Raw genomic sequence first — 25,753 nt, 5'->3', positions numbered from 1 at the left:
GAATGTAAGAGCCAGAGAGCATGGAGGATGCAAAGGAAATGGGGCCTTTTAAAATACAATAGGACTGATAAACAATTGAACTCACAGAGACTGAGGAAGCATGAACAGAGCCTGTTCAGACTATAAGTGGTCCTAGAGCTGAGAGAAGAGGTGTACACACACCCTCATCCCTAAAGTAGAAGAAATCTCCATTTGATAACCACTTTCAAATGAAAATTTAGTTTTCTTCAAGGCAGTCTCATTGGGGGTAACAAACAATGTCTGCCTCCATATTTGTTCCTTGTGTCTTTTCTTCGGTTCTTTTCCTTCTGTTTGTTTGTTTTGGTTTATTCTAATTTGTTTTATCATCCTATATTTTATTTTATCATATTTTAGATGCTTTCTTTACTAATGAGATACACAAAGGGAATAGATCTGCATGGGAGTGGAGGTGGGGAGGAGTAGAGAGAAGAGAAACTGTAATCAGGATATTTTGTATGAAAAATCCCTTTTAAATACAAGAAGAAAGGAAATGCAAAAATAAATAAAATATGTATACCTACATACTTATAAATGTCATGGATGTAGAAGGGAGACTCTGGAAAGAAAAGGGGGTAGCAGGAGATTGGAATAGGACTGGATTGAGTAATGAGATGAATATGAGAAAAGTTCATGATATATATTTATAAAGTATAATGTAAACCATAATTTTCTACAATGAGATGTACATAAAAATAAATAACATCTAAAATTTTAAAAAAGCGACTCTATTCTTCTCAACTTGTCACTTGCAATCTATTCAGTCTTTTTTCTCCTCACTGTATATGAACATTATTTAGCAGTCTCCCCACTAGACAAGACAGCTAGCTGTACTTCAGGTACAAATGTTATCACAAAGCAACGGCTATAGACTGCATCTCCAGTAGCAGGTGACCACTACATGTGGGACTGACAGGCAGTGACTGGTTATTGCTGTTTTTGCAAAGCTAGCTGTCAGTTGTCATTCCTATCTGTTTGCCAGATGACAGGCCTATGGGAGACAGTGGTGTGAAATGGCCATTCTCATTCACACTCAGGACTGCCCTCAAGCAATGATATCAGCAGTGCTTCCAAGATAAAACCAGAAGAGCATGCACCAGCACACATTCAATCTAACCTACAGGGAGTCAGACATGTGTTCTTATTTCCTGGCAATGCATACTTATTTCTACTGCTTAGCTTAGGTGTTTTTGATGAGTTTCAGTCCAGTGTGTTGAGACCTGGATTAAAATTGTTATGTGGAATGTTAGGAGATGGATTTTAGCATTTCATTTTGCTGACTGTTCTATCAGGTAGTATTTTGTTTTAATAATATCTAGACATTCCAAGGACTATCCTTTCTGAGATGTCTTCATGCCTTTTTTTCTCTTTATTTCTGGAATAATTCTGTCCTTCTTGCTAGAGTCTAGATGTGAGTGCATTAAATGTCTACTGTAGGTAAAGACTATTACTTACAAGGGCTTTTACCTGAAGCTCTGATTCCAAATGATTAACTTGTAAAATCAACTATGGATAGATAAATGGTTTATGAATGTTTCATGAATTGGCTAGAAGGTAACTGAAGCCCTTCTATTATTGTAGTAAACAGAAATGGCAGATTAATATAATCTAAGATCATATATCAAAAGATCAAGAATTATACAGAAAGCTTAAACAAGATAAATGGATGGAAGCCACCTGGGGAATTTAATTCACATCTGGGCTTGAAGAATGATGTTTAACTGCAACATAAGAAAGTACTGGAACAATTCCATGATTGTAGTTTATTTTCTAAGCTGCAAGTGAGAATCAGTCTTCAACTTAGAATGACCTGTGTTTCACAGGAAAACAGAGTGACTTGCTCCAAAGTTCGTCTCTTCTCTCATTTAAACTCATGTTTCCCAGCATTGCCTTTATGGAATAATTCTGTTTCCTGTGATAACTATAAATAAATGTCACTCATCTAATCCATTTGAATAAAAGATGACATTAATATTTTAGTAGGATTAGAAACATAAAATACTTGGTCAACAAACTTATATGACAAAGAATTCATTTACACATATGTTTCTTCTTTCCAAGGTCTAGACTGTAGATTTTTGTTCCATGTGTTGATTCAAAAGCTATATCTGGCTTGAAAAATAGAAAAACCTATTTACATAGAGACATCTTACGTCACTGCTTTTTTCCACCTTTCCAGAAACATCCAAATCATAATGTTTACATTAACCTGCTCACTTACTTCAAAACATCCACAAAAAGAATATGAGAGAGTCCGAACAGAAATACTATTGTATAGGACTTTTTCATAAAACTCCAACTAGGTTATTTCTCCAAAAATTTTTTTCTAAAATAAAGCAGTATTTTTACCTTACTGTGGCAACTTGAAGATTTTTTGCAGAAGGTATTACATCCCATGTAGAATTTAGAAGTTGTATTATAGCATATTGCTCATCAAAAATCACCTTTAAAACTGTTTTGAAATTCCAGTGCTAACTTACATACGATGGCTTCATAAGCTCCCATAACTGTCTTATTATTCCCCTGTGATTCTGGACTGGAAAGAATTCAACAGTATAACAGGGGGGAGCTAAAATTCCATTTCTTAACTTTAGAATCCATAAACAGAAAATCACTAGTCAGCACAACTCTTTTATATTATTGAAGAAAATGGACTCAAAGTTCTTCTCACCAGTTGTCTTAGTTGGGTTTCTATTGCCGTGATAAAGAAGAACATGGCTAAAGTGAACTTGGAGTTAGAAGGTAAAACACCATTTGAGTGAATTACTTACGTTGTAAATTACCCACTTGTAATTCTGACATTAATGTGATCTAGATCAAATATAGCATATAGATTTCCAGGGTAAATATCACAGCTGTAGTTTAGTGAAAATAATTACAAGCTACAACACTCTCAATGGTCTCCATTCTAATCCGATTACTTACAAATCAATAGTAAACACATTGTTTTTCAAATTGCATTTCTTGCTCAATAACAAAGTAAGGGCAGGATTCATATCCATGATTTAAATTGTGAGAAACTTGCAAAAATTTGACTTATGTTTTCTTTTTCATCTTTCCTTTTCACTAAATTTAAGTAACTATGTGGTTGGGTTTATTTGCATTTTGTGTTGGTAACCATTTTGGGGGAAAAAAAGACCAAACATACATGTTTCTATATGCCTATAGATAAAAGATAGAGTTCTTGTCATGGGTGTGTGTCCTGTTCAAATCATCTCACAGATCATGCAAACCTCTTCTACGTCAGATGATAAATAATACTAAAAATGCAGTAAGTTTTTGTATTTGAAGAAATACAAAATAAAATTACGATAAAATACGTAATAAAAATAAAAATATGATTTTTAAAACATGTATTAATTTTATTTTATCTGTATATATGTATACCTGAGTGTGTATACACACATATGAATTACATGTGTTGTGTACATGTGCCCATGGAGTACAGACATCAGATATCCTCAAAAACTGGAGTTACAGATAACTGTGAGGCACCATGTGGGAGCTGGGAACTGACCCCAGGTTTTATGCAAGAACTGCTGATGCTTTCAATCACTGAGCTATTTCTCTAGGTGCCAAGTTCCACAATTTAATGTTAGTTTTGTGACTTGGTAGGATATTCAAATGTTTCCTTTTCTTTTTATGAGAAGAGGTTAATTTATTCCCATTGTGCACAGCTTATGCAAATTAGGTGAAATAAGCACTATGAAAGTCTGAATCTACAACTTAGGGTAGCAAATGATTAAATACTCATTAGTCTGTCTAGGGCTTAGCTAATTCTTTATTATTTGTATTTTAGCCTAATATGTTATCAGTATTCTATGTATGTTTAAGCAAAGAAAGTATATTGTGGTTGTTTTTTTTTTTTTTTTTTTTTTTTTCTCTATTGGCTCTTCTCTTTATTGGGTTTGCTACTCAGCTCCCAAATAAATTACATGGAGGCTTATTCTTTCGTATGGATGTGTAGCCTTAGCTTGGCTTGTTTCTAGCCAGCTTTTTTTTTAAACCTTAATTTATCCTGTTTATCTTTTGCTTCTGGGCTCTTATCATTCTCTATTTCTGTATACCTTTCTTTACCTCTTTTTCCACGTCTTGCTGTGTGGCTGGGTGGCTGGCCTCTGAAGTCTTCCTCTCCTCCTCTTTCAATCCTTGATCTTTTCTTCTCTCCTTTTCTCCCTCTATTTATTCTCTTTGCCTGCCAGCCCTAACTATCCTTTCTTCTGCCTTGCTATTGACTGTTAAGCTCTTTATTAGATCAGTCAGGTGTTTTAGATAGGGCAAAGTAACACAGCTTCACAGAGTTAAATAAATGTAACATAAATGCATGTAACACATTTTTGCATCATTAAACAAATGTTTCACAGCCTAAATAAATGTAACATATCTTTTAATAATATCCTACAACAGTATATGCTTTCTTGCCCTGAGTTATCATCCTCTAGCATTTTCTCAGATGAAGGTACATCAATGAAATGTCATTATTCTACAATTTACTACCATTATTACTATAAATACTATTATTCTTTAAGGGACATTTCTTTTACATCTGTTGAGATAATATTAAAAAATTCAAGCTTTAGGTTTTTATATTATGTGATGTAATCTTTAAATAATGCACAGAATTTTAGTATACACTTCCCTCTTCAGCCCTTAATCTTGATAAGATGTTCTATTGCCGGGTGGTGGTGGCGGCGCACACCTTTAGTCCCAGCACTCGGGGAGGCAGAGGCAGGCCGATCTCTGTGAGTTTGAGGCCAGCCTGGTCTACCAAGTGAGTTCCAGGAAAGGCACAAAACTGCACAGAGAAACCCTGTCTCGAAAAACAAAAACAAAACAAAACAAAACAAAAAGATGTTCTATCAAGATCCTGCTTCCAGAGGAATACTGGTAATTCTTGGGTCATTAACAAGCAAGTAAGATTCAGCCTGTTTCTGGCTCTTTGCCATTATTGCTGAAGGGATTTAAGGCAGGGAGCATAGTAGAATATAAGTGAAAATTGTGCTGCTATGACTGGTTTAATAAACAAGCTGACTGGTCAATAACTGAACAGGACAAAGTGAGGCAGGCAAGCCAAACTGAGAATGATGGGATGAGGAAGGGTGGTGGCAGCATTCCTGCTGAGCTCCTCCTGGCCTGACTCCAGAGAGTAACATCTATCCCTCATCTATCTTTTGTTTAACTGATACCTTTTGTTTCTCTTGTTGCCCTATGTGAATCTTGTCTCTGAGTCTCCCAAGGATACAAAGGCCTATGCAAATCTTGGTTCAGGAAACCCTGAAAAATATGGTTCCTGATGAATTGAGGAATTTGCATTTGGCATTGTATTTTTGGGAACTCCTTTCAGGTTGTTTTGAGCATATGGAAATCAACTGGCTAAATTGTAAATATTGAGAAAAATAAAAATGCCCTGGGTGAAGGAAAAATGCTTCAGTCCTTTGAGACTGGATCCTTCTGCAGCTGAGAAAGGCTAAATTCATTCTTAAGGTGCTTCTGAGTTTTCTTTCCATGGATCCATGTGAACCCACACACCATTGCTGAGACACTTCTTGACAAAAGGTGGAGTCAGAGGAGATGCTGGCCAGCTGCTGAGGAAGCAGGATGTATAGAAAATGAGGTGACAAGCCATGAGCTACATGGTGAAGCATGGATAAGAAATGTGGGTTAATTTAAGTGTAAGAGTTAGCTATTAAGAAGCCTGAATAATTGGCTGAGTATTTATAAATAATATTAAGCCTCTGAGTGGTTGTTTGGGAACTGGTAGGTGGGAGAGACATGTCTGACTACAGAAGTGTGTATGAAGAAACTGCATGGAGACTATAATGTTGCCACTCAAGTAATAAATATAATAAAGGGATAGTAGAATACATGGGATGTGAAAGAATACATAGTAGAATTCTGGAAACTGGAGAGGTTAAGAGGAGATAGTGTTTTAATCTCTGTCCTGTTGCTGTGAAGAGACACCATGAGCAAGGCAACTCTTATAAAAGAAAGCATTTAATTGGGGGCTTCCTTATAGTTTCAGACTTTTAGTCCGTCATCATCAAAATGGGGAGGATGGCTGCATGTAGGCAGCTTCTGGAGCAGTAGCTGAGAGCTACATATACATCCCGAGGCAGAGAGAACAATTCTGGTCATGGCATGGACTTTTTTAAACCTTAAACCTCACACCCCAGTGACACATATCCTCTATCAAGCCACACCTTCTAATCTTTTTAATTCTTTCAGATAGTTCCAGTCTCTGGTGACTAAGCATTCAAATTTATGAGCCTGTGGGAAATGTTCTTATTCAAAGCAGCACAGACAGGCACAAGACACTAGGGGAAAGGAGGTATAGGGACAGAGTAACCAAAAATAAGAATGTGTGAAGAAGAATTATAAAATTTTATTAATTTGTATGGTAATTTAAAATACATTTTAACCAAGAAAGAGTTTGAAGGTTGGGAGACCAGATGCATGAACAGTGCTACTCAAAGGAAACATGATAAATAGTTTTATCTAAAAACTCTCACTGTCATGCATGTGTTACCTAACTATGAATTACTGGTCAAAGAGGTATCAAGAGTACCCAAAAGGAGACATGCAATTATCAATGCCCTCAGTTGACCACCATACAATCTCATTATTGAAGACATCACACACTTTGGTTGTAGAACATAAAGAAATTAAATTTGACTGACTAGGAGTTTTCCTCTCTGCTGGACAGAATTCATAGTGCTGAGAGATGCTTCATAGTCTGCTGGACTCGGTATATCACAATGTGAACCTGTCAGGCGAAATGTGCCCACTGATGCAATAATAGCAAGAGAGTTTACTGGGCAAATGACCTCTCTCCTTGTTAGATATGAGTCCTACTCTACAGGAGAGGAATTCATGTCTGGAACTGTAAACTACATCAAAACCCAAGGCTGGCAAAGTCCCATGTCCAAGGGGAGAGCTGATTTTCGTTGTTTTGCTTAATGTTCAGGTTGTCAAATTGTCCATAGATTGGTATGGCTCTGCACCTTTGTCAAAGAAGCATCCTATAGCAGTGGATAGCAGTCATTGCAGAAACTCCTAGCTATTCAAGATACAGAGAAAAAAAGACTCTCTGCTCACCTGTTGATGGAGTGTTGTCTATATCAGTATCCTCCCAGAAGGCCCAGGATCCAGAAGATGGGGAGGAGTGTGGTGAAATGCAGTTTTCTGGACTGGATAAGGCTGTTGCACACACGAACTTAGAGCGTCTGTTCCTCTACAAGACTTATACATGGTCAAGCTAATGAATTATTCCAGTACAGACAGGAATTATCTCAGGAGGCCCTACCCCTAACTGAGGAACTGTTGGCATTTGGTGTCTGTTGGGGAAGAGAGAATAATTTTTCTTTGGGAGGTGGTTATTAGACTAGCAGTCCCATTAGATGATTCTACACACATGCTAATGATCATCACTCATTAGATCCAGTGAGTTATTTAAAGAAAAAGTACATGAAATTGGGAGAAAGATATGTGGAGGAGCCTCACTGGAGTTGGTGGGAGGGACTGGGGAATTGTATAGGACCAAAATACATTGTTTACATGTATGAAGCTTTTACAGAATAATGTTTTTAAAAATACAAAAAAAGATAAAATCTTTCTGGCTCAGTTATTACCACTGCCACTTTCTGTCTCCATCTTCCTCTAATAAATAGTGTCATATAGCTTAATATATTTTTATAAATATCCTATTTTATATGAATTTTGTAAGTAACTCTATAAGAGATAAATTTAATTTCAGAATAAAATAATAAATTTCAGAATGATAATTACCATTATTATTTTTATAAATAAACCAATTAGTATAGTTTTATCTAAAATTATGAAATAGTTGTACCCGTGAATGTAACTCATAAATATTCAAATTAAATTGGGTTTTCTTTGGTCAGATGCTATTCTGTTTGGCTTTGTAACTTTATACAAGTTCCAGGAGATGTATCAACTTTAAGTATTGTCGCTTTCTCTGTTTAATGTTTTTTATTTGCAAGTTCTTTATAATAAAGTTTTAATAAAAAATAATACAGAGAAGCTGATACTTTTTGAAAGATATGTGAGCATTCTTTTAGTTACTTGAATTTGACTGAAAATAGCTGTCCAAGATGGAAGACTAAATATAGAAAATTCAAAGATATAAGACTGTTGCTGGAGAGCTTCTCTCCAGGTTCCCCAAGCCCCGCAGTCCCACAATCCACATATAAAAATAATCACTCAGACGCTTATATCACTTATAAACTGTATGGCCATGGCAGGCTTCTTGCTAACTGTTCTTATATCTTAAATTAACCCATTTTTATAAATCTATACCTTGCCACGTGGCTGGTGGCTTACCAATGTCTTCACATGCTGCTTGTCCTGGCTGTGGCTGCAGTCTCTCTCCCTCTCAGACTTCCACTTCCCAGAATTCTCCTCTCTCCTTGTCCCACCTACTTCCTGCCTGGCCACTGGCCATCAGTGTTTTATTTATATAGAGTGATATCCACAGCATTTCCCCTTTTCTTCTTTTTTTAAAAAATAAGGCTTTAACTTTAACATGGTAAAATTACATATAACAAAACAATTATCGAGCAAGAATTACAGTTACAATATTAAAGAAGATGTCCTATCTATCTTATATTTGTGAGTTTAAGGTTTTATATCTAAATTATCTTTTATCATAACTGAGGAAATTACAACTATCTAGTTTTCAACCACATCAAAGACCTGAGAAGGAACATAATGGTACCTGAGAAATGGTAGATGGATGCAAGCAACTTTCGGGAATCTTGCAAGAGTAGACCAAGACAGCTGGCAGCCTGGACAGTAACCTAATGTTTCTCAGCATTGTTGGTGCATTCAAATTGGCTACAGGCCTAGAGTATCTGACAGACCATTTTTAGAAGCAGGAATTCTGAAAGACCATCTTACCCTGTCTTGGCAGAGTACAGTGGTCACTTTCCTTGAGTCCCGCTTGTCTAGAAAGGACAACATTATATTTGTACTGTCATCCATCAAGGCAAGGGCAGTTCTTTGCCCAGTAGGCCATTTTGTGCCAAGAAGACAAACTTCCAAATGGAAATGTCTTAGAAGCCCAACATTCTCTCGGGATCAATTGGTGCAGCCAGGAGCAATTGTGTCTCATATCAACAGAATTTTAAGTTATTTAAATGCCATATTCTCTAGGTCTATGAAGTGTTTGAAGATTACCTATCTATCTGAAATATATCTATGTATACCTAGAAGACTTAACTAACATGACTACAAATATGATTATCATAGATGACTAATTATTAATCTATTTTTAATTATCCATTACAATTTTAAATGAGTTACATAAACAATACCTCAAACAAGAATAGAAATATATATATATATATATATATATATATATATATATATATATATATATATATATATATAGTATAACAAAATTAACTTCAAGTATGTATCAATAAACTAAAATTTATACCAATGTAAAACATTTTAAACATAATCTAAAATCTATATCAATGTAAAACATTTTAAGCAAGTTGTTCTTTAAAAGTAGGTTCATTAATCTACCCTTTTATCTTATCATCTCCATATTCTCCTATATATCTATATCATATCCCCTTTTCTTTTTTAGAAAGAGATCACATTTATAATCAACCTGTTTTAAATAAAAATATTGGTTTTTCTCTGTCCCACACCAGAGGGCTCTTCTGATTTGGGACACAAGAATCTCTTAACCATTTTTTTTAAAGCAATATGTCTGGGTTTAGAGGGGGAGTGAGCCAATTCCACCTCTAAAGCCAGCTTGGTATATTTGGGAATTTGGGCGTAGCATCTCTTACTACTTCCTGCTGGAGGGGGGCGCTGTGTCTTATGGGGACGCAAAGAAAATTTTAGGCCTATGGGGTAGTCCTTGAGGCTGAATTGTGTGAACCAGTTGTCTTGAAACTGTTCTGGATGTTGGATCATCTGGGCCATGGTGTCATCGGAGATCTTTCAGGGGGTCTTGGCTGGTCAAACCTGATGTATCTTAATCTGGAACAAATCCATAGCCTCTGGCTTTCTGTGGAAACAAAAGCAGAATCTCTTTTCCAAAGCAACACATCCTTAAATCCAAATTTTTAAGTGAAGGTACCTTTAAAATATACATTTTGGCATAACTCAACAGCTTTTGTAATCAAATGTTTTTCTTCAGTTACGAATATCAAAGAGAACATAATCCAGATTTTTTGTGTGGTAGCCATCTTTACGTGGCTTATGTTTTATATTACCTCGAGCCTATTGCTTTAAGCTGCACCATTCTAAGACTGAAACAGCGCTGTGGCTGCTGGCTCCGCCCACTTCAGCTTCCCAACATGGTGGTGGTACATTTTCTGCCAGCTTGAGGAGCCATCAATTCTCAGAAATAGTAGGTCTAAGCTTTTGTCAAAGCAGCGTGTAGTCCAGAAACTTCTTCTTTTTTTTTTTTTTTTTTTTAATACTAGTAAAGACTAAATCTACCACACAGCTTAATGTGCCGCTGGCAGACGCCTCATTTCCGCCATACTGATGGTCAAACGCACACGCCAGGAACCCGCCAGTGTTCAAACCCGCATTTTGCGGTGTCTAGCTGCCGTATGAGACAAGAAGCAGGAACCTGGTTTTGGCTCTGTTTAGAATTGGTTATTAAATATTTTTAGGTTTAAGGTGGAAACTCAAGCCGTTGGGTGCCATTTGTTGCTGGAGAGCTTTTCTCCAGGTTCCCCAAGCCCCGCAGTCCCACAATCCACATATAAAATAATCACTCAGACGCTTATATCACTTATAAACTGTATGGCCATGGCAGGCTTCTTGCTAACTGTTCTTATATCTTAAATTAACCCATTTTTATAAATCTATACCTTGCCACGTGGCTGGTGGCTTACCAACGTCTTCACATGCTGCTTGTCCTGGCTGTGGCTGCAGTCTCTCTCCCTCTCAGACTTCTGCTTCCCAGAATTCTCCTCTCTCCTTGTCCCACCTACTTCCTGCCTGGCCACTGGCCATCAGTGTTTTATTTATATAGAGTGATATCCACAGCATAAGACAATGAAACTTTAAAAGTAATATTAGTAATGAGGTTGCTCCAAAAGGATATGAGCTTCCTGGTTTGAAAAAATGGTCATGATGAGGGAATATCCTGGGTGACTAGCGATTACCTGAAGTCTGAATTGCTCTTTAATGATGGGTACATTTACTCCGGACTATATGGTTTTACAGACCACAGAGTAAGCCAAGTTCCATGGAAAACATAGACTCCTCAGGAGTCCTGTGCCCAGGAATTGGCAGAGGCTTGTGCTGTTGTGCAACCTGGAACCTTTGCCATGCATGTGTCAGAGATGAATACTTCCTACTCTGGACAAGAAGAAACTTTCCCGATAGTGAGCTGTGTTCAGAGTTACAATGTCACATGAAAAACTTTAAATAGAATAACCTCCATGTTCAGTTGTTACCTTCTTTGGAAAGTAGAGTGAGAGATACTTGTTTTAATCTAGGTTTTAGATATAGACTATAACAGATCTATATTGAATGAGTTTTCTTAAATAATGCTTGTTTACAGAAGTAAAGGCAGACTAGATTTCACCATCTTGGTTTGAAACTATGCAATGTAGCTATTTTTAAAAATAAGTTATGGAGAAAAATATAGTTGCTCTAAACATATCTGGGCATGATTTTGAAAACTTACAGTTCTGCTCTAAGAAGAATATAGTAAATCTTTTGTTCCCAAATATTTTTAATAAATTGAAATGTAATATAGCCTATTTTGGGAATTAGAACATTTGACTTCTAAAAGCAATTTTATTTAGACTCTAATAAAATGTTTCTCTATAACAATCAAAGAAAGGCAGGCTATCAATTTGAGCATCAGGAAGCAAGGAGAACTGTAGACGAATTTCTAAATGGTTTTATTAAATAAGAAACATGGGGCCAAATATAGGGGTGAAAGCCTTAGAGATCAGGGAAATGGTGATAGTCACCCACCTTACCTCTCTAACCTTACCTCTTGAGCTACCAAAAGGGGCTACTTCCTGTCTAACCTGCACTTTTATTGCCTTGCTGTTCTGCCCTCCTATTGGCTCTTAGACCAGCTACCTCACTTCCTTGTCACTGCCTGTCTGTACAGACCTCCAGGTCTCTATGGTTGGTACTGGGATTAAAGGCATGTGTCACCATGGTTGGCTGTTCCCTAGTGTGTCCATGAACACACAGACACCCTGCCTGCCAAGTGATCAGATTAAGGGCATGTGCTACCACTGCCTGACTTTTGTGTTAATGGCTTGCTATTACCTCTGACCTCCAGGCAAAGTTTATTTATTAACATACAAATAAAATATCACCACATTTCAGCACAAATAAAATATCACCACAGAAAAATTTGAATGGGAGGACTTCGGAGGGGCTGGAGGAAGGAAAGGGAAGGAGGAAAATGATTTCATTGCATTTTAATTAAAAATGTATAAAGTATCTCTTTTCAAATATTCTGACAATTTAAAGGTACAGAATTAAGTAGTTGTTTCATCTCTCATGATGAAGCATTTTAATAGGTGTTAAGTTCAGTATCTTAAGATCATATGTGAACAGTTCACTGTACCAAGAATTTACAATTTACACTCATCTTAACACAGCACATGCATCAGGCCTAGGGGAAGAGGAAAGGGGCTGGCTAAAGAAAAGCACCCTGATGTTGAAGCCCAGAACTAGGGAAAGATGGTTCAGATCAGGGCAGAAAGACACACAGTTTGGCTCAGTCAGATCAGAACCATCTCTGCCCCTGGTCAACTGACCTGTGAAACCAACCAATCACAGAGTAGGACACTAGAACCCTGGCCCCAAGTCAACCCTGGTTGACTCCACCCCCAAGACATTCTGTGTAGACTGTCCTTCCTAGTCAGTTAGAAAATGGCTGTTCTCTCCACCCTGGTAGAGGAAGCTACTCTCCTGGTCTCCTCCTTCCCAAATAAATCTCTTTCTCAAAAGAGTTTTGGGTGTGAAGAACTTCATTCACTGGTATCAAGAAGATCCTTGCTGAGATATCCCTCAGTAGACAAAACAAGGGAAAGCTGAAAAAGCAGAGCAAGCAGGAGCTGAACAGAAGATCTTTGCTGAGAAGTCCCTCAGTCACAGAGCAAGAAAGAGCTGAAAAATAACACTTTTCTCCAGAGCCAGGAGATTGCTAGTTTCTGCAGTGGTTTCCCCTTTTGCAGAGTGAAGCAAAAGAAGCAACATCTTAGGCCCAAGAAGCAGAGCTCTGCTAGGAAGCCTTCTTAAGTGGGGGCTGCATAAAGCTCAGCTGTAGTGGCTCTCCAGGAGAGGAGAAGGATTGCTATATTCTGTGGCAAGACCATCCCCCATTACACCAGGTATACCTTGACTTTCAAAAACAGTCAGGATACCCTTCCTTGCTGAAGCAGTTCCAGGCCCGACTTTCCCGAGACGTCAGAAAAATTTCCCTTCCAGGGTTGGGCTGCTTCTTTGCAGTTCCAGCTGTCAGAGCTGTGCTAAACAGTTTCAGGTGTCCAGGACACCTTCAGGGCAGAGCTGTTGTTCTGAGCAGCTCGAGGTGTCCGGGATACCTCACTCTCCAGGGCTGAACTGTCTCCTTGCAGTTCCAGCCATCAGAGCTGTGCAAAACAGCTCAAGGTGTTGCCTGACTCCCTAGGTAGTCAGGACACCTTTCCCAGAGTTGCAAAACTCATGTTTTGGTGCCAAATTCTGGGACCAAACCCAGAGTTGTTGTAACCAATTTACTTACATTAGGCTTGTTGTCAACACAGGAAGTTAGCAGGAAGCATAGGAAAAAGGAAAAAGTCCATAAAAACAGGAGATAACACCATATAAGAGGCAAAAGAGAACAAGAAGATGGTAAAATTCAAAATGGAAACATCACAAAATCCTTCCTTTCCTTTTCTTACTCATAATCATAGACATGTAAATATTCATTAATCCCTAGGAAACTGTAGAGAAAAGCAAACTCTACCTACACCCTATCAATGAATGTGATCTTGTTTATTTAACATATACTATATATCAACAATTTAATGTATAGATGGCAAGCACATTCTCACCTGCATAAATATAAGCTGACTTCAGAAGTCAATTTTAATTCCCCCCAAATCTTCAAAAATAAATATTTATGTAAACAGTTATATTGAGGCAGTTTTCCTCCATTTATGATGAGTTTTCTCAGTGGTTATATAATATTCAAACAGCAATGCAAAGGATACAGGTTATTTTCAGTTGATTGGTGAGATGTTCTGTTGGATGACTGAAGTACAGATGGCATCTAATGCATAGTGTTCCCAATCCACAGAAAATTTCAACCATCCAAATAAATAATTAAATAAATAAAACCCCTCAATGCAAAGAAATGAACAAAACAAACAAACAAACAAACCCTCAAGGTGTTAGGAGATAGCTCCTCAAATAAAATGCAACACAAGCATAAAAACCTAAGACTAAGACCCCACATCCACAGAAAAGGGTGACTATGATGGAATATATCCACAGGCTCAGCACTGAGCTACCATAGACAGGAGGATCTCAGGGCATTGCCACCCAGCTAGCCTCCATGACTAGATGATGAGCTACAGGTTCAGTGAGAAGTCCTCTCTCAGAAAGCAAGTTGAACAGTGATAGGGAAAGATATCCATAGAGACCTCTGGGCCTGCATAGGTACTGGCATGGTTACACACATGTGCATATGACACACACACACACACACACACACACACACACACACACACACACACACAACATATGGAGGAAAGAGGGAAGGAAACACAAGGCAGTCTTGAATTGTATTAGAAAGACAAGTTAAGGACTCTGACTTTGCAAATACAATCATTAGAAATCCATCTATCTTTTTTCTTTATTAAGAGATTTTATATTCATTTTACATACCCATCACTGATCTCCCTCTTCCCTCCTCCTGTACCTCCAGCCTCCCCTCCCCAACCTACTCCCCCATTCCCTCATACAAGAAGGTAAGCCCTCCCATGTGGTGTCAGCAGAGCCTGGTACATTCACTAGAGGCAGATCAAAAAGAAAAAAAAAAAGAAATCTCTGTCATTTCTCACATCACTCTTTGTTCTGTGTAAAACCTTGGTAAGCACTTCATTTTCATGGAGACATAATTTCATTAACATAACCTAGGTGAATATTTTTATGCAAGTAAAATGAGTAAAGTACTATGCAGAAAGCAGCAATCTTTGGTGATGATAGCATGTCAGCATAGAAAATAGATAGAAAGGGATGTAGACATTTAGTCATTTAGGTTGACAGCTCTGGGACTTTATGTGTCACACTTAAGCTTAAAGATTGACTTGAAAATACATGGGAACTTTCAAAATGATTAGTTTCTCAAACATTAGAGTTAATTCTGTTTCATTAACAAAAATCACTGAGAAACACTGAGTATTTCCACTGTTCCTCATGACGTTCAGTTCATTGGAGTTTCTCCTGTTAGAGTCTATGGAACTGCAGACAAAGGGGTGGGCCCTAAAATATCTTCTTACTCCATGGATCTTCCAAAGCCTGGCTAGAGAAAACTATGTCTACACAACTTCCTTTTATTTCTGGCAACACCCCCCTTTTTTGTAATTATCCCCAGCTGTAGGGGATTCAGTAGTTTTTGTCTAACTTTACATGTCTCTAACTTTAACATTTTATGCCTCTTATATGATGTGTTGGGTCTCAAGATGGCAAAGCCCATCGAAAGGTAGATAAGAATTTGATCATCTAAAATAGAAATAAAACATTCTTCACAAGCCATTGCATTATTATTTGGTACAATACAAATAAAGCACCTAACACTAGATTTTGGAGACTTTGGCAATCATTTGATTTAAAAAATATTTTCCCTTTTGTTAATTTTCTTTCTTTCTAAGGAAGTCAAATTAAGAATTGTAATTTTAAATGCACCATTGTCTACAATTTACCATTGAAAGCCATTCAAAAGACTCTTCATGATTTGGTGAACAATGGTCCTCAATTGGAGTAAGTCTTGTAGCTCATTTATTTATACTGCTTATGTTATAATGAAGATAAAATCATACACAAGAAAAAGAGCTTAAACTGAAGAATTTGCCATATAATCAAGACCTTTCTATGTAGTTATGGAAATAGAACATTCATCTAGTCTCTGGGCATGTTTCCCTGATCAGGTTGTGTTTGGTCTGTTTGACATTATCTTTTCCTTTACTTTTGTGAAGATTTAAACTCAAGAAAGAATAAATGAGGAAAAAGCTAACAGCAATGACCTTGACTTACAGTTGGTACATTTCCTGGTAATTTTAAAAGCTTTAAACAATAGTTTGGGTGAATGTTAAAACACTATTTCCATAAGCTGCAATAGAACCTCTCTAAATGGCAATGACACATTTTCATTTTAATCAAAAAAACTTACTAATTTGAAAACCATGCGATGCAGACAGCATTGACTTCTCTGTGATGCTCGACATGCGCGGCAATAATAGAATTCATGTATTTGATATTTTACAGATGTTCTTAGACTAAAAATGACTTGTTTACACATGGTTACATATGGCCACTAGACAGATAAAATGCTTTACATCGATCCTAACCCCCCATGACTTCAAAACCTGTCCTAAAAATCTGCATTCAGGCTGGGCGGTGGTGGCACACACCTTTAATCCCAGCACTTGGGAGGCAGAGGTAGGTGGATCTCTGTGAGTTCGAGGCCAACCTGGGCTACCAAGTGAGTTTCAGGAAAGGCGCAAATCTACACAGAGAAACCCTGTCTCGAAAAACCAAAAAAAAAGTAAAAAAATCTGCATTCAAATTTTTGTCCTGAGCTCTGTTAGGGGTAGGAATGAATGCTGCATAATTTAATTTATAGTCCATGAGCAATAATTCAATCTTGTTAAAGCACACCTGTTATAAGTAGCTAGATCTCTTACAGCAGGCTAAAGGACCTGAGAAAGTTCTTTGGTTCACAGCACTGTCAGAGCTGTTCTGGTACTGAGTAGACTTACTTTTCATACTTAAATGTAGGGCCCTCACAATCTATGGTAATGAATATAATTAGCCCTATTTTGTGGATTGCATATGACCTGGGTGGAATGATAATGGAAGATCATATGACCTTCTCTTCTCATTATCAATGACTCCACTATGTTTGTAAACTCAACAATAAATCTGAGTCTCCATGGAAACACCAAGGGATTGCTTTCCTTTCATTTAGGGCTTTGATGCCAAGAGGAAGTGATGGTATTTGTTAGACCACTGCATTTTTATTTCTTCTGCAAAGAATCATGGTTGGCCATTAATTCATTTGTTCATCTTTGCGCTATACTCCACTCACATTCTAGTATGTTAGATGCAATTTGTGTATGTATGTTAGCAAAGCAGCTAGTAGTGTGGGAGAGATTTAATTCTGGGCTTTACTGTTTCCAATCAGTTTTAAGGTTTTTGAATTAATCCAAATTATATATCAATTATATCTTTACTTATATGGAAATATAAATTGCTCATACAACCTCATCTATGGAACAATGCTTTTTTCCTCATTGTAATACTATCCTCCAAGATTACATATATCAAGGAAAAAGCGAAAGAGGGACTTAATCAGTCTGTCTGTCATTCCGTCACTTGGTGCTTCATCTCTTCTCGTACCATGGCTATATCCTTTATAAAATACTAATCTTCAAGTATCTTTTCTTTCTCTTATTTTGCAGCAATTTTATGTGGATTTAAGTTTTGGTTTGAATTATTTAACATTTTTTTTCATTCATTAATTTTTGTCTTGGGGACTGAATATAGAGACTTATAAGAGCATAACATGTAAGTGACAAAATGACCCAGATTAAATGGCTTTAGATTGATTTGAAATTAATTTAAAAATTATTTTGTATTAATATCTTGCTATGCAGCCGTCAATCAGTAGAAAGTATAAAGTATTTTGTTTTTATATATTTACTTTCTCCTAATGATGCTCCATAATTTTAATGTTTTTAAAATTTCCATAGATGATTTTTACTATAGCCTTTTCTATTGTGAGTTATCTATTTTGCTATTATATATTCTACTTTTTTGTGACTAGATGTATACTCCCTATTTATTTTTATGAATTTTATTTTGAAATAGACCACAAATAAGAATGCTATATTTGTAAATGTCTATAAATTGACTGGAGTTCTATTTACATGAAATCATTTTTTACAAAACCATCACTTTTTATAAACCTTATTCTTATTTTTTCTTTATTAAAACTGCCATAATATATTGTATATTATAGAAGTTAATGGCTCATAAATATTTATTTTGTTTTATTTGGTGTCTATAATAAAAAATGCTTGTTATTGCTCTATATTGGCAGAATTTTATAGTGTTAATCAATTACACTTCCCAATTTATTACAATTTCCCCATATATTATTGGTAAAACTTAACTAAGCTGTATTTACTTTGAATAATGCACAAAATTTAACTTGTCTTCTAGTCTAGGTTTTGCAATTATATTACAGTTCATTAAAGAATTGATTTTCATATGCTATCACCCCTTTTTTAGCAGTACAGACATAAATGGCTTCACAACTATGAAAATGAAAAAATGTAATTTTAATAATTTTCTTATTGTTACTTTGGTGTTCTTTTAATTTTTATACATTTATTTTATATCAACACTGAAATATGGAATCTATGAATCCAGAAAACATTTATTTTTTCCAGTGGCCCTTTCTTTGTTTTTTAAGGATTTCATGTCTGTATACAATGAAATATGGTCATTATACCCTTACTGAAATGCTCTAACTGCCTTCCATATTGCCCCTCATACCTTTCCTTCTAGTACCATTTTTCTTCCCCTTCCTTTCTTCTTCTCTCCCTCCCTCTTCCGTTCTCCCTCCCTCCCCCCATCTCTTTTCTTTTGGATAATTTGCTAGATTTAATTAGTGCTACCCACAAGTTCATGGGTGCGGAGCCATCCAGTAGAGCATAGGAAGTCTATCATTAGCCATACCCTCTGTCCTAATAAGGGTTACTACAGCTGTGATGAAACACCATAACCAAAGCATCTTGGGGAGAGAAGGATTTATTTGGCTTACATTTTCCACATCATAGTCCCTCACTGAAGTAAGTCAGTATAGGAACTCAGGCAGCACAGGAGCTTGGAGGCAAGAGTTGATACAGGGGCCATGGAGGGGTGCTGCTTATTGGCTTGCTCTTTGTGGGTTGTTCAGCCTGCTTTCTTATAGCACCCAGGACCACCAGCCCAGAGATCAAACCACACACCTTGGGCTCGGCCCTCCCCCATCAATCACCAGTTAAGAAAATGCCTTATAGACTTGCCAAGAGATTGCTCTTAGAAAGGCATTTTTTTTCTTCCTTTAAAAAAAAAATTCTTTTTTTTTTATTCTTTGTGTGTTTCACACCTTGCCTCCCTGAATTCACCCATCTCCCTTCCCCATAGAAATAAACAAAATAAAATTTAAGGAAAAAAAGTAAAAGAAGAAGTAAGAAGGGGGAAATCTCACCATGGAAACGGCAGTGTCACACAGTGGGTCAGGCAGTAAACCCCTTTATCTATACATTTTTACATGCAGGCATTTATCACAAAGAATCACTGGTCTGGTTCAAGGCCCATGGTCTCTACTGCACCATCAATGCTGGGCCCTCACTGGGATTCTCCCTGGATATCCTGTTGCTGACCTGTGTCATGGAGATCCAGCAGCCCTGGGTCTGCAGGACTTTACCACCACCACCCTTTCATTAGATCACAAATAGGATGGATGTTGGGGTGGGCTAACACATAACTCTGGGTTTAGGCCTGGGTAGCTGCTGGGTTGGTCAGCTAGCCAGCTCTCCCCTGTCTTTGCCACCAGGGTGGCTCTCCATCATTGTCCTGGCTATTCCACCCCTTGAAGCTATGAGTAATGGGTAAGGCCATTTCTCTGGCTTTCACATCCTCAGGGTTAGTTCTCCTACACCTCTGTCTTCAAGGCAAGCTCTCCTGTGTTGCCCAGGTGAAATGTAGGGGCCATTCTCCCGAGTGCTGCAGCTGATGAGTGATAGTGACATGTTGTAGAATAATCCTTTTGTATATTGTGAAGATTTGTCACTTGGATTAGTTTAATTAGAAGTTCATTGGCCGGAAGCCAGGCAGGAATTATAGGTGGGACAACTAAAGTAGGTGAATGATGGGAAGAAGGGTGGAGTCAGAGGACATGCCAGCCAGGCACTAAGGAAGCAGGACATGTAGAAAATGAGGCAACAAGCCAGAAGCCACATGACAGAGCATAGATAAGAAATATGGGTTAATTTAAATGTAAGAATTAACTAGTTAAAAGCCTGAGCTATCAGCTGAACATTTACAATTAATATAAGCCTCTGTGTGGAAATTTGGAAGTGGCTACTGGCGTGGGAAACTCCACACACATGGACAGCTCTCTCCCACTCACATGACCTCAGGGCTAGTAATTCCACCTGCCTCAGCCATTGATGGGGGAAGGGGAGGGCATCTCTCTCATGCCCATGCCACCACACGACAGATGAATAATTGGGACCGCTCTCGCATGCTCACATCAGAGCTGGCTAACCCACACCTCCACCAACAGGGTCAGCTCTACTATACTTGGAGGCATTTCTTTAAATGAGTTTTCCTCCTTTCAGATGACTTTAGCTTGTGTCGTGTTGACATGAAACTGCCCAGCACAGCTGCAAAGAATGGTTATATCTTCCTAAGCAGCTATTTACTGCCAACTGCTCCTCAGTAAAGAGTGGTACCTAGTAATCACCTACCCCAATTATGCTAGAATTCGAACTGGTTGATCTTGTGCACCTCCCATACCTGTAATCACTTCTATGAGTTCATGTGTGACAGAGCCATGCCGTATCTAGAGTTAAGCGCTTTACTGCACTCCTCCCCAACTTTCAGCTCCTATGTTCATCCTTCCCCTCTTCTATAATGTTTCTTGAGCCTTGTGGGGAAAGGAGGTAGATATAGGTTTCCCATGTAAAGCTGAGTATTTACAAGCACTTATTCTCAGCATGGTGACCAGTTTTCATCATTAACCACCAGCCATTATTATAAAAAAGAGCTTCTCTGACCAACATTGAGAATAGAACTATTCTGTGAACATAAAGAAAAATATTGAGTAGGTGCTTTGACAACATGATCATTTATAAGAACAACAACATATTTCCTTGTAGGGTCAGTGACTTCCCTAACCATGAGCTTTGGCTATCCTTATATTGTAGTACTAGATATGAATTCTTTCATGTGTGGCAGGTCTCAAATACAATCAGAATGTGGTTGTTTACAGCAATAACCATCATGTCACTACTGTACCAGCAGGCACATCTTGTCTCACAGACTGGTACTGTAGAATGTGGCCCATTTAACAGATAAGACTATTGATGTTTCTTCCTCTGCATAACATTTTCTTGTACAATGAAAGCAACTCATCAGAGAACTTACTGATCAATTCAAGATTAATTTGTCTATGTCCTGCAACCAAAATGCGTTGTGTCTTCAATAGCAGGATCTCAACACCTAAAGATCATGGGTAAACCAGAGCAATGATGCTAGCTTAGACTATGGTAGTGAAGGCAGATTAGTCATTACTGCATAATAAGATATTCTCTCAAAGGGGTAAAAAAACCCTCCATAAAATAAAATATTGAAATACTATCATTATTTTGTACAATTAATATGTACTATCATATAATTTAAATTGAGATTATTGAGATATTTTACTACTATAACTGAAATCACAGTTAAAAATACATAGCAAGTACTTCTTGTATTTCTCTCTGCAGATTCCTTTTCCAGCATTGAGAGTAGAGCCCAATGCCTCTTACATATTGTGCAAGCAAGCCCTCTAACACAGAGATACAGCCCAAGTCCTGCGTCTTTGTTATAAAAAGTGACTTGAAAGTCTTAGTTAAATGTTATAAATATTTTTATACTTTACTCTGGGTAAGAAATATTAATCCATCTTCTTATGACATAAATCCATGTACATTCATTCCTATGTGTGTCTTTAATACAGCTATGTGTACAGAGGACTAAATTCTATACCAAGATAAAACCCTAGTCTAGAAGTAGGCACTAGACTCAGACATGCCTGGACAGGCCACTTGTTTCAGATGGTTGCCTTAGCCTCCACTTACCCCATTCTCCAAATATATCTCAAGGTCAGGTAATCCTCTCTTCATGAACTCCATGAAAGATTACTGCAAAGCTGTACAACTAAACAAGAATTCAAGTTAATTAGCTTGGAGTTCGTTCTACCCATTGTATGATGCTTTAGAAGCTTTGCTGCTTTAATTTAAAATCCCTTACAAAAGCAACTGGGACCATGCCATTTTTTTTTTAATATCCTCGAACATTCTGATCCTTTAAACTCTGTCCAACAGCTTTACACAGCACATGACTCTTGTTAATAGCTTTGCTGATGGCTGATGGCATTACTTTCACCACTGATTACATCAAAATAAATTAGTTGCTCTGTACATTTAAAAACACGTTAAAGTTTACAAATGTGGAGATTTTTGTCTCTCCATATCTTTTCTCTTGTATTATGATTTATTTTAATATGACAATGTGATTTGTTTGTGCACTTACTTATCACTGTTCATTATTTTTAAAGTGCTGTTTCTAAGATCCATTTTTACTTCACAGAAAGATCTGTCTAGACATTTACTCCTCAGAATTTCCCCCCACCCTGTGTACCACTCTGCACATGTGTGTATCAACATTCAAATTGCTTGTAACTCTTGTTTAATAATTTTTTCTAAGAATAGTATAGCATTGTGGAAAAAATGAAGTCTGAGCCATTCTTTGAGTTTTCCATTCTGCAATTCTAGTGAAATTATTTTGAACAGCTGTACCTTATTTATTATTATTTTTTACTTGTTATGCATGGGGGAGTTGATGATTTGCTTACATTTCATCATGGTTTTGCTATTCCATCAGATAGTTACATGTTCAGGAAGTTTGGTAGAGACAAACATATTCTTGAGGTTTCAAAATGAATCCAAAAAAATCCCCAAAATAATTGCTTATTTCTATCGACTAGACAATGACACACTTAGCATTTTGCTACAAATATCTGAAATCTTACCCTATTTTCAAGCTAAATTTCCATTCAGTGTATGCTCATTTCTTCAGGAATATGGTGCATTTTCTATCCTAATCCACCACCCTCAAATCCTAAATAAATACTGTCACATGAGAAAAGAACACTCTCTTGTAGCACTTTAAAATAATCTATGCCAGCCATTATTACTATCACTTGGTTTTCTGTAAGATCAATTTAGTGTTTGACACTAACAGTTAAACTCTGATGTTGCTCACCTTACCTGAATTTTTTTTCACTGTTCATGTTTTCCTTGTGCCTGACAGTGACTCATTTTACCACTTTGCATCCTTCAGTCAATAGTCCACATTACATTCAACATTGGAGAACTGTCCTTTACTGTCTTGGGAAAAGCCTTGGAAACTTCCTATAAGGCTCTCAGATATCTTGTACAAACATCCATTCTTGTAAGCAATTTTTAAAAAAAATACGTTATCTGATAAAAGACATCTCATTGTAAATTAAAGTCCTAGTTCCTGCATGAAGCTGAGACCCATGTATTTCAGAAAGGATAACCCTGCGTATGAGGTGTGATTCCTTGTCTAATGTGTTTTCTGGGTCACAAAGGAAAACAAAATAGAAAGCCTTCAGAACTAACAAGTACCACTTATGGGAGAGGGAAATGTCTTTACCACACAAAGTCCCATCTTGAGGTAGTCCTGCTTATTTGAACTCATCTTTTAAATTCGTTTTTTTAAGTTTAGTAGAGAAATATTATCAGTAAAAACTCAGGTAATGATGCTAAATTTCAGAAGAATTAACTTGTTCTTTTTCAAGGTCATATGTCTAAAAGAATATTAAATCATAATACAGAAAAATCTTGGATGTCCCAAGCTTAGCTTTATCATTCTATTCTTTTCTATACAGTATACAGAGTATATAGTATACAGTATACAGTATACAGTATACAGTATATAGTATATAGTACAGAAACCTGCTCTTTTTGTTTACAGTGTGAAATTGCATGTCAGTGGCCTAGGGAACAGATAATGCATCTACATAGAGGATTTTCTTGGAAGTCCCATATTTCTTTTCTGTTTAAAATTTTCATGTATTTGTTTGTTTATTATTGAAAATAAATTATTTTCTCATAAAATATATGCTGTATAATTTTCCCTACCTCTACTCCTCCTAGTTCCCTCCCACCTTCCCTCCCCTTCTGATCCAGTCCCTTTCTGCCTCTCATTAGAAATGAACAGGCTTCTAAGAGATATCAACCAAACATGACAAAATAAAATATAGAAGTTGGACATAGCAACCCAACAGAAGAAAAAGAGTCCCAAGAGCAGGCAAGAGGGTCAGAGACCCACTCATTCTCAGAGTCAGGATTACATAAAAATACTAGGCTAACAGCTGTAATATATAAACAGGAGACCTAGAATAGGCTCGCATAGGCCCCGTGTTTACTGCTTCAGTCTCTGTGCTCACATGCACCTTCTTTATTGATTCAGAGGGTCTTGTTCTCCTGGTGTCCTCCATCCCCTCTATCTGTTAAAATTGTTCTGCCTCCTCTTCCATGGGGTTCCCTGAGCTCTGAGAGAGTCTACATTGGAAATTCCCAGTAAATCGCTTCCTTCAGAACCCAGGGAAGTCTCACATTTCAGACATACTATATGTTGTATCTTAGTTGTGTACAGGTACTGATACAGATGAGTGAGTAAGGACAATGGCAGGTAAAGACATTATATTGGATAGTTTATTCATTATAAACCAGCAATGAGCATTCAAAAGCTTTCATTTACCCATATAAAAAATTAAAACTTTAGCTACCACTCAAATGTTCTCAAGAAACTACCAGTCTTAAATGTTTCAGTGCCATGATGAATGCAGAGAAAGCTACTGTGTAGAACTTAGAAAACTATAAATTGTATCCAATTACAAACATAAGAAAAACTCATGTTTTTATTTTATACATATTTTATGAATTTGATTGGAATTAATAAACTTTTTAGGTAGTTTTCAAATTATATTGTCTTGGAAAAGCAAAGACAAATTTAAAAAAAGTATAAATATTCCTGGATTAACTTAGTATTCCAATTAAATATAAATTTATTTGATTCTTTGGAAAAGACTATCATTACCTACAGTAATACACAACTTGATCATTTTGGTAGATAGGTTTTTGCAGTTTTCAAGTGAAAAGCAAGAAAAGTCAGTTGTTTCGGCATAATGATTCCCCTGACAGCTGTGCTAATACCTATGGCAATTTTAGTAAGCAATGCCATGTAATTGAAACCTTTCCCATCAAATTTAAAAACATTGATTGTACTTAACAAGTACAGATTATTCTTTATTTGTCATCAGGTACATTTTCCCCCTTCAGTAGTTGCAATGCTAAATGAACTGATGTATATGTAAAGTGTTCAGAAATGTAGCTTTGGCAGCCTTCCTCCAAAGGTTACCAGTTTAATAGCTAGCATATTAGTTAAAATGTGTTTGCCCATGCCAGCAAAAACCTCAGCTTATGCTTACACCTTTTTTTCCCTCATCTGTTTGTTTAAAAATCAAGACTCAACAATGCCCTATGATCCTTAACAAATTTTCATGTTTCCTTCCGTTGTCCTCAGGCTGTGTACCACTGTATATCACTTAAAATGGCAAGATTGCCTTACCGTTTCCTGTCATTGCATGCACATAGAA

The sequence above is a fragment of the Peromyscus maniculatus genome, chromosome 12 (assembly GCF_049852395.1).
Source record: "Peromyscus maniculatus bairdii isolate BWxNUB_F1_BW_parent chromosome 12, HU_Pman_BW_mat_3.1, whole genome shotgun sequence".
Classification (NCBI taxonomy): domain Eukaryota; kingdom Metazoa; phylum Chordata; class Mammalia; order Rodentia; family Cricetidae; genus Peromyscus; species Peromyscus maniculatus.
Note: the sequence above shows the minus strand (reverse complement) of the source record.